The sequence below is a fragment of the Glossina fuscipes genome, unplaced genomic scaffold (assembly GCF_014805625.2).
Source record: "Glossina fuscipes isolate IAEA_lab_2018 unplaced genomic scaffold, Yale_Gfus_2 28, whole genome shotgun sequence".
NCBI classification, from domain to species: Eukaryota; Metazoa; Arthropoda; class Insecta; order Diptera; family Glossinidae; genus Glossina; species Glossina fuscipes.
Genome location: NW_023998423.1, coordinates 8,530,036 through 8,541,621, shown reverse-complemented (window position 1 = coordinate 8,541,621; position 11,586 = coordinate 8,530,036).

Sequence of the window (11,586 nt, the reverse complement as noted above, 5' to 3'; positions counted from 1 at the left end):
TTTGTTTCTTACTTGGAATGTCATTCTCGGCGTCGCAATTTATTACGTAAGGGCTTCTAAACGTATATAAATCCAATTACAAAGTGAACCAACAATTTTACATAACATATGTACTTACGACTGTGTTCCATTTCTGGAACGTAACGCTTCGTTTGCGTAAGTTTTAGTTAATGCGCCAAATATAGACAACCCTTCGTCGTCGACGATGCCCGCCTCTAAATTGTTCAGCTCCACAACTTTTTGTACAATCAATACCACTTGGCAATCCTCTGGTTCTTTGTTGAGACAATTTGTTGATAATCAATTTTTTGTTTGGTTAGTATTGTGGTCTGCTCTAACGTAAAAACGAGGTAAAAATAAAACAAATGCAAACAAAATCTTAGCATAATTTCTGAAAACTTCTTTTCGCCGTCATGCTATATTTTCACTTCGTAAACTCGTCAAATTTAGCTCCCTCGTTAGCTGCTCCCACAAGCTATTCAGCTCTTGATATATTTAGGCAGTGCTTTGGTTTATATTTTTGGCCAACCTTGGCTGGTATACGATGAAAGACTGCGCTGTCTCGATTTGCTCTTTTGTAATTGACCTGCAAGTACCAATGATTACTGAAAAGTATTTATACAAATGGCTGAATTGGAAATGGCTTTTTTTTTTTTTATTCGCTTGGTTTTTCCCCTTCGCCCCCCTCCTGGTAGTTTCGTTGTCTTGGCTTGTTGCTAGAGTCCTTGAATTGAGGCCTTGGGTTTATATGCCGGTGGTCGTTGGAAGTTTGTATTTGTTAAATAAAGAAGATCCTCTTGTATGCACACAGATGCGATGTTTATATGATGGGGCTTGGTAACATTTGCGCCACCAAAACGACATCTTTTGTGATCGATGATAAGTGTTAATGCTGCTGACAATGATATTTCTTTAAACTTAGTTAACTTTTCCCTTTTTCAAAATCTTGTAGCTAAATAAATTCCACTTTCATTTGCAAGAATTATACCAAATTTCGGGAAAGGAATATAATCATTTCCAAATTTCACTTATAGTTCTTGATTTTTATATTTTCGTTCTTTTTTCTTTTTTTTTTGTATTCGTTTATTTGACATTGGCTTGACCTTTTCATGGGGAGATTTTTCCCGAATTATTTTCACATTACTGTACAGGCAGGGATTTTGCACATTAGAAAAGCTCGCGAATGTACTCTAGGACCCTTTTGCGATATGTCTCTTTCTGCCGGTCCTTTTTAATAGCTTCCAGCGATCTCGTTGGAAATAGAGGTGCTAAAGCCTTGTTCAAAAAGCGAGTGCCGTTTGCTGTTAGAGCTTCCTCTTCCTCGCTCCATCTTTGCTTGACATTAGTCCGAGCTTTGTTCTGGTCGTGCTCATCGGGATGAGTACGTCTCATATGAATTCCCACGCTTGTCTTCGCGGTAAAGGTTCTTCCGCATATTCGACAAGGAATAGCAGAGTCAATCAGAGAGGGATTCTGATTTGGATTATTATAATTGTGGGATTTTGAATTATATTTCGTTAAGCACGAGAGGGTTGTCGGACAGATTTTACTAGTTAAGTGTGAGCAGACAGGCTGCTCATCATCTGTTATTGTATTCTGGCTATTGGGTAGCCTGTTTTGTAATCGAGTGTTATCAGAATCCCTAGGGATAGGTTTAGATGGAGAGGGAGAAATAAAAATAGAAGCGAAAAGTTGGGGGTCTTTGCCAGAGGACGAAGACCTTGTTTGTCTTCATTCATTTTTTCTTATTTTTGCGAACCAACTTATTGAAGAACAAGGGGAGAGCCAACCCCCAGGAACTTTTAAGCCTATCCCTAGTATATCAGTAAATTTTTATTTTTATTTACAACTTTAATTTTAATTCCATCCTTTACCCGCAGGCATACATGGCTATTGTGAGCGAGTTTATCCATTTAAAGTACCCTTGGTCGGTTGTAAGAATTCACAGTTTATTCACTATCTTCCATAAAATCCATAAAATCACACTTCCGCGAGCGCGTCGTCGCTTCTACTTAGCTTTACTATTATGAACGGTTTAGTTATATTAATTCGAAAAATTATATATGAATTATTAAATAACGCAGTTGCAAATTCAACATATTTGAACTCGAATTTATATTTCCCTATTTCATTGTTAGTTGCAGACTAGGAGAGAAGATATTTCAGGTCTGTAGAATGGTTCGGATCGATTGCATTTTCTGGTGCATACTGTTTTGAATTGATTCCATGTTAGGCTCAAACTTTAAATAAGTTAGACTATCAAACAATTTTTTTCCAGAAATGAATCCATTGGTCCTTGGAGAAGAACTAATGCTGCTGTGAAGAGTAATTAGAATATGGTGACTACTATACTATAGGAGAGCTTCTCTCCTAACTCCCCATTGAAAAGTAATATTGTTTGAACTTGAGAAAGTTAGATTCAAAGCACTACCAGGCGCGTAAGGGTCATTAGAGTGAAGCAAGGATAGCATGGTTTTATTAAGACAAAAGAAACTACTATGACTCATTATGTCACGGAGTGTTTTGCCCCTGTTGTTCGAGACTGTGTCTCCAAAAAGTGAATGTCTCGAGCTAAAATTTCCAGCAAGAATTACGTTTTGTAAAGCTTCAAGAAAGTTACAAAGTCGTTGCGTTTCATCAGAAAAAATCGGAATAAAAATGTTTGGTTTGAAGTAACATGAAGTAGGATGGTTATCACAAGTTAAAGCTTGAGAGACGAAGTTTCCTTTTTTAATAAATTCCGTAAACGTCAACACGACATTTATGTACCGAATTATAGTTTGCAACTTTCAAATCAGACATACTGTCGTCGGATAAGAAAATCTCACTAAGGAATGCAAAGTCTATACTATTGGAGTTAAGATAAAAACCCAGAGAGTGGACATTGCGCCTGAAACTTTGGATGTTGTATAGCAGGAAGGACATCATTTATACTTGGGGGAGGGTTATATATACGAATTAGATGCATCTTGTAGAAATGTATCATATAGATGATTTAAGGGCGGATGTTTTAATAGGAAGATTTCTGAGATGGTCTTCTGTGAGTTTTAAAGAGAACATATTGAAAATGTTGTCCAGAAGTTTCACCATTTCGATGGATTTATGATTGCTGTCGAAGGTTACATGTTTAGGAAGAATAACGGATTAACTTATTGATCTATAAGCTAATGTAAGAGAGATGGTTTGCGGTTTCGAAGTATTAGCCTGTGTGGGCTGAGGGAGATTTGACTGTTGCTTAGCTACGTGGTCAAAATTATTTTTGGTTAATATGTCGTTCTTGCGTTGTTCGAGATAGAGTTACTATTTATGGCTGGAAAATTTTCTTCATAGTCATTGTTGAGGCACTCAGTAGGGTCTACAGCATATTTCTTTTTGTACTGGCAGAAGGAGGTATTTGGAATGGCCATTACTTTTTTAATTTCTTCCTGCTTCCTTTTCGGACAGCCTCTATTACGAAGGTTACGATCAGACGCACCGCAGGATAATCATTTGGCTTGTGCCCAGTTACCATGTAAGCATGCTAAATATTTACCACAGCTTAGACTGCGGGCTTCTTTACTCTTGCAGAATTTGGCAATGTGACAAAATCTGCCGCATTTGGAGCATAGTTTAAGATACGGTATAAAATAACCTACTAGGAGATTACAGTAATTCAATTTGATGGTTTTATGGATTTCGTTTCTTCTAAAGCCAATATTAATTCTGCTAGTGGAGATGAAATTATTGTTGTCGGAGAGTTCTCGGCAATATAGTCTAGTGATTGACATTATTTTATTTTCAGACTCCGCGTTATATGAAATACCATTTTTTTTGATATCTATAACATTCTAAATGAACTTCTCTTTGAAGATGCCACTGTGGTTTCAGCTTAAATGAAAAGGCTGATACCCATGTGCATGAAGCTCAATTTCACTACTATCTTCCCAATGATGCATGATACAAGAATGGATATTGCGTGACTTTTCTGTGGAATGGAACACTCAAATCTTCTGATTTTTCTTTTATCTTTTTTTCTTCGATTATCTTAATGAATATAATATATGCAGCCTTAACTTATAATTCTATTTTCCGGGAAATTTATTCGGAATTTGACGGTGCTATACTGACTACCTGTACATCTTTTTTGCTGAACAAAGGAAATCTCATGTACCAAACATCTGGTCCTCCAGCCGAAGTTCACTCAACTACTACTTTTAATCTCATAACCAATGGGACAATGCATCAGAAAAATTCCTTCATCTCACATCAGTGGTGTATAAGCCTCTCAATCTACAGACTTCGTCCATTTCTCTCTTACAAATCAAAAAAGACAAAAATTCATTTGATGTTCGTAGTAAAATTCTTTTAAAGTCTTCAATCCAGTTAGCAATTTTCTCCTTTGTCTATTTAATACCTCATGTCTTTTGCGTTTAAGTGGAATTATTGCTGTGGGCAGAGAGATTCTGAACCTTTCCTTTGAATAAAAGTAGTTTCATTTTGGCTTTATCCGAATTGACCTACATAATCCTGATGTAAGTCTGTCTTTTGAAAGTTATTTATTTCAGTATTATCTACTTCTGTTAGTGCGTACCGGTCTTGCTCAGGTCGATTTTACTCTGAATTTAGCCTGGAGTTACCTACCTGTGGTTGGAATCTTTGCACGTTACCTGAAAAATCATAACCTCCTCTATAACGAGCTAGATTACTAGGAGAATTGTTATTATTATGTTTGTAATCACCATTTTCTTTTTGGAAAAACTGCGGATCTTGCTTATATTTATTTTGCCTTCGATAATTTGGACGCTGCTGGTAATTATTTTAACTATTCTGCTGATAATAACCTCTTCTTTAAATTTTCTAGTTTCTAATATCTTCATCACGATATCTATTGTTATTCCTAATTCCACTTCTTCATAAGTTTTATCTAGCAATGTTCCCTGAATTATTTCGTTTATTGTATTGATCAAATACTTTGTTAATTTATCAGTTTCATATTTTATACTTTGAATTTCTGAAGCAAGTTCACTTACCGTATTTACTCTTAAGCTGCTGATTTCTCTACGTATTTGATGTGATTTCTTATCCGGTCCATATCGTAGCCTTCTTGATATGTTACCAATTGTCGGGATGTAGTATACAGTGACTGTGTTTTTTGCTGCTCCTTGTATATTTTCCTAAAGATCGCTTCCGTAGTTTTCAACCCGCGGTGCTCATAAACGAATTAATTGTGATCTCATTGATGGCTGCAAGCGTTGGCAGATGTGTCACAGTTGGTTCAGATTGGGTTGAACTTTTTGCTTCTCGTTACACGCATCCTTTAGCTCTTCTAGCTGCTGGTCCCTTTTTACTAGTGGTTCCATTAACTGCGTTGGATCCATCTTTGTTGTTTTTTGTTCTTGCTTCATTGAATTTCCTTTTTTCTGAATACACTTTGTTGCTTTCCTTCTTTTTTTATCTTTATTTATGGATAGAGTGATCTTTTGCAAAATTTTTTTAATGTTTTTTTTCATTACTTCATTTGTAAAAGACACTGCACAGAAAAAATGATTAATTAATTTTTTCTTATTTGCGGTCCTGCTCTTATTTTATGCTAAACGAAGGCTCGTTTAGTTTGATCCTTTTTCTTTTAAATGATCCTACCGAACGCATCAATTTAATAATAGATTTTCAGTTAGGTTTGTTAAAAGTTTATTCAATAAAGAATTCTTACAGACTTATTATTAACTTTGCTTACCAGCTAACTTATTTATTAATTATGTACTCAGCATTCACAAACTGATTAAAAATGTGACTTCTGTATGCGTATTTGTGTTAAAGTGCATTAATGTTATCTTTTTAGCTGACATTGTTAAATGTATTTTAAATGATCTAATTTAAATATGTTAATGAACTCATAAATTTTGTCGATGGTGCTTATTGTTGATTTTGTATGTGCAATTCGCGCGCTCATAGCGAAGTTTAACTGCAAAGAAACTCTGTGAGACTTTTCTTGCGGCGCGAACACAATATTTCTTTATAATCAAAATTGCCTGCACTTTCTTAATCACTCGCTAGAACTTAAGGTAATTCCATACTGCATAATACGTGTAAGTATTTGCGCCGGTTCGGAAAGCAATGCAATTCAATAAATGCAATTTTTAATTTGTTTTTTCTGTTAAAAATGCTTAGTATTTCACTTCATTTTGTTGTGCTCAAAGCTTTTGCATTTATTTACGTTTGTATGATTTTGTTGTTGATTGTATCGTTGTAAACAAACAAACTTCAAGTTTGCCCGTTATTTTGCCATTATTTTTTCGAAATAAATTTCGAACGACTAAAGTCATACATAACCCTCAACCTAATGATTCTCAAAAATCATCTCAAGCTAGTTATAAGATATATAATCAGTACGCAGATGATGATCATGATGATGATGAAAATTTTTTGTATAGGGAGACAAAAGCCCGTTATTTTGCCATTATTTTTTCGAAATAAATTTGGAATGGCTAAAGTCATACATAACTCTCAACCTAATGATTCTCAAAAATCATCTCAAGCTAGCTAAAAGACATATATTATCAGTGCACAGATGATGATGATGATGAAAATTTTTTGTAGAGGGAGACCAATGCCCGTTATTTTGCCATTATTTTTTCGAAATAAATTTGGAATGGCTAAAGTCATACATAACCCTCAACCTAATGATTCTCAAAAATCATCTCAAGCTAGCTAAAAGATATATAATCAGTATACAGATGATGATGATGATGAAAATTTGTTGTAGAGGGAGACCAATGCTGATGCATAACTATCTCCATTATGATGACACACTTGTTTGCCTTTATTATATTTTATATTAAATTGTCGCGATTCAATAAGTTTTTCGTAGACAACATTATTCATAACTGGGTTTCGATATAAATGTTTATGGAAAAGCAATAACTCATGTAATTAATAGAGTAAACTATTTCTTAATTTTGAGTATGTATATTTATTTTAATTAATTAAGTACTAGTTTTTACATGAATTATTTCTGTATTTATTTTATATGTGATTTTTTGTAAAATTAAAGAAAATCGTTCGTATACAAATTGAATTCAATTGTTTTCAATACAGAATTTTTATCATAATTTGTAAAGTTGTTTCGATTTATTTCTACTTTATGCCCTTTTACTTTTCCATTGTTATGGGTACCAAGTCACATCGGTTTATTGGGAAATGAGCAGGCTGATCGAGCGGCAAAGAATGCTACTTCTGCTCCTCTAATTATGGATGATGTAATGGAAAAGTTTGATTTTCAAAGATACATTGGAAGAAAAGTTAAAGAGAAAATTGCAGAGAAAATTTACAATATCATCATCAACACTACTCTTCCATTAACCCTCAATTAACTCCACCTTTATATCCAACTAATGTTGAGAAAATGAAGATCCAAACATTTTCGAGAATTCACCTTGGTCATACAATTGCAACCCACCAATGGATCTTGAAGAAGTCTTCCTCCCCAATCTGCAGTTGTGGACAAACTCTCACCATAAAGCACATTCTCTGCGACTGCCTTAATTTTTGCTTGGCTAGAAGTATTGCATTTGGAACGATTAACCCTTTGGACATTCTACAATCAGCTTCGGAACAGAATATAAATTCAATATATTACTTTTTTAATACTACTAACCTCATTATCTAATATCCATTTATTTAAATTAGAGCCGATAGCCTGTGTTGCTAGTGCTCAATGTCTTTTTTTTAGTCTAAGAATTTATTTCATTAGTCTAAAATTATAATAATAATAATAGTAATAATAATAATACTTTTCCATATAAAGATGAGGGGTATATTCATTTTGTCAAAACGTTTGCAACGTCTAAAAGGAAACGTCGGAAAGCACCCAAAGTATGTATGCAATGTCTGGTGTAAATATTGTCTTCAGGCTTTAAGTAAGAGGACAGGTCTTCTAGAGGATCAACACTCGGTAATTTGCCATTAGCAGCATGTTTTGTCCAAACGGAACACAATAAGGTGGAAAACCTGTCCTTGCATGGACTGCATTTCTTAAGCAACCACTAATAACGAACAGAACAATTTATCTTTTCGCTAGTATTAATTTGTGGAGAGTAAAAAGTGGTAAAATTGTGATGTACGCGATAGTTTTCCAGATTTGAACATAAACGATTTGAATTGAACTCCATTGCTTGTCGTAATACACCCCGGTATGTTAAACAATCGCTTTTCCAGAAAGGCAACAATAAAAAAATTTGAGCTTAATGCTTTTTAATGGGATGGTGAAAGCTTTAGCAAATGATCAAGAACAGTAACAGAAGAGGACAGGGAAATAATATATCGAGATAAAAACTGCGGAAAGATGGAAAATAAATAGTGGGTTGACCCACAGGTGGATGGTGAAAGCTTTAGCAAATGATCAAGAACAGTAACAGAAGAGGACAGGGACATAATATATCGAGATAAAAACTGCGGAAAGATGGAAAATAAATAGTGGGTTGACCCACAGGTGACCGTAGATCTTGATTAAGTGCCTTTGCTTGCTAGCAAATAGCGCATATACAGATGTACTTTGAGATTTGTTTAATAATTTTTAGACCATTGAAGGCACTAAATGGAACCCATAATTTCCAAGAGTTTTGTTCTTGAACCGCATCTCCCGCAGCGTATTTGCTTCGTTTATAAATATAACCGTCGATGTTTCGACTTAGCCTGCAATCAATGTCTTAAAAAAACATATTGCGGGGATTGGAATACATCGGGAGAAAAATCAATTTTGACGGAGCCGGCCAATTCTAAAAACAAGTAAGAGAAGCGCGATGTGTAATAGCATCAAACTCATGACCTTTCAGAGGCGGAATAATACCCTTGAGCACTGTTAAGTTGATGGAGACACCTCTTCTCTATTTTCGTTCTTTTGAGCCACTACGACTGCTGCTTCAAATTGACTTGCATCACTTTGGATAGAAAACGGGCGGGTGAAATCTGGACTATGCAATAGTGGTGCAGAATACAACAGTTCTTTAAGGTCCCAAAAAGAGAGATTTGTTTCATTTGACCTTTAAGCAAACTTCTTTTTCTTTAACAGATCAATGAAGGCCGCCGAAAAAGATTCCAACCACAAACACAAAAAAAAGAAATGTCCATAACTAACGTACAGATTTCGACAAGGAGATAAATCCAAGGGGTAACATATGTGTAACGGTGTGGGTAGGATTAAGAAAGTTGTGGATTTCAGCGATCTTAGCCCATTATCACAATATATGAAGACAACCATCAGGCAGATTCCATGAGAAGTCTCCTGAAGTTGATTGATGCGTGCAGTTCAACAGGCGAAAACGTGGTGGTTTCCAGCAATCTGCGGCCGATTGGACAAGATGGTACGGCAGGTTAGAAGTAGAGAAGTGGTTGCGAAACGAAGTTATAGATAACGTGGGTTTTGACAAAGCTTTTAAAAGAGCAATACAACAATAATTTCGGCAACAAGAACCATTCGAATATGCAATTTAAAGCAAGAAAGGGATTACGTAACTTGTATAGCTTCGTATTTACTTCAAAACCAAGTCCCTCGACTGTCACTTACCTTTAAATCTAGCGTTCTCCTAAAAACAAAAGAGCCACAAAAAGAATAAAGAATCACGTACACTTGCGAAGAATAATAAAACAATAAAAATAAGATAATAAAAATAAAACACCTGCTAAAGGCGAAAGCACAGGTGAGAAAAAAAATACCTGCTTACCTTTTATATAATTAAATTTATTTATTTACACAAGCTAGTCCTTCTAAAAAGTCCGAAGAGGAGCCTTCGAATGAAGATGATGGTAAAGACGATAGCGTTGAAGGTGAATCGGTCGATAAAAAATGCGAAAGTTTTATACTCTATGGTAGGTTTCATAATAGAATACATACGTAGATGTGTAATAAAATTCAATCAGGTTCTTTTTCTAGGACGAACAAAGCCGAGCGTATGGGAACGAAATTTTAGTTAAAGTCAATCTCGAGGAAATCACTATCAAAACGGTTTGCAAACAAGTCTCTGCTAAGCATCTTGATTTTTATCGAAAGGGGAAAAAGGATTTCATTAAAGCCACCGTCAAACCGGTATTAGTCTGGAAATTTTTTTTTGATTTAAAATGATTTTTTTTTCTAAGAAAAACTTTTCCATTTTCTTTCAGTTGATAGCTGTTTAAGCGAAAGAAAATTCTTCGCTTTTTTTTTTTTTAATTAGTAAAAACAACGAAAAGTTAAGGAATCGATCAACAGCAGTTTTATGTAAATTTTAGTTGTAAGAAATGATAAATTACACATTATTCTCTATGAAAAAATGCTGAAATTTTACTCTGTCAGACAAGAGCCATGTTCTAATCAATAAGTCGCTTTACTTATGTTTATAATTTGATAGCTACAAAGTTGTAGGCCATGCAAAGACAGGGGACATTTAATTATGTTCCAAATTTCACCTGCCTTGCGGTCGTTATTTAACTAGCGGAATCCTTACAAACAAGGGAATTAGGCGAAAAACAACTCCTACTTTGATGATTTACAGTGCAATAGTAGGGACTAAAATGTCTGTGCTACGGCAATGAAAGCTGAAACATCGATTTGTTGGTGAAGGATGTGTGTATTGTGATTAACGTTTTTCAAACTGTGTAAAAATCATCCGCTGTCGGCATAATGTACTATAAATATTGTTTCAACAAAGTCAGAATTTATTCAGGGCTTCGATCAGAAAAGTCCACTACCGTTGTCACATTTGTGAAATTTAATAATCGAAATAATAGGTTAACATAGGCAATTCGCCGGTAATTAGAGAAATGTAAATTAAAATATATTTGACCCAATACTTACTCGGTATTTTGAAATATTTGTTATTATATCATAACTGAATAGTTAGTTATCTCCATACCTTAAAACTGAACTTCATAAGAATATTTCAGCATTTTAGTGCAAAGATGTCTATTTTAAATTTTTTATAATTTTATGTTGGAAGAAAGAGTTTTTATATTAAAAATGAGTTTAGATTTTGTTAATTAACTATTAAGTCGAGTCATAAGTAACTTTCGTTTTTTCATCACATATTTATTTCGCTTTCATTGAATAATAAAATTATATTAATTTAATTTGGTTGATTGTGAATTATTCAATCTTTTTGCAATACCGCTTGTTGATGGGCGAGGATTTTGCCTTTAAAAGATTGTCGCCAAAGTCGGAAGGACGTCCCGCCCCCAGTTCATCTTTAAGTTCGTATCTCCAGAACGAAAATTTACAAACCAGTTATCAGTCCTTTATCGTATACACTGCATATTTTCTCAACTGCCGCCTTAACGCTATTACCTTGTTCAAATACCCAAAGCATTAAATTACACGTCGAATATGCGCCTTTGACTTTGTATTTTAGATAGATAAATAGCTGACAGAAGACTCAGTGAATCCTTATCTATATAGTAAAAAGAAAAACTGGTTTGTTTCGGTGACTTATAGTGGATAAATATGAACAATATATTCTACCTAGCTGCATCGGAAATTACTTATGACTCGACCTTATATAATTACAAAGTAATTCAACAATATATTTATTTACATATATATATTTATATATATTTATATATATATATATATATATATAT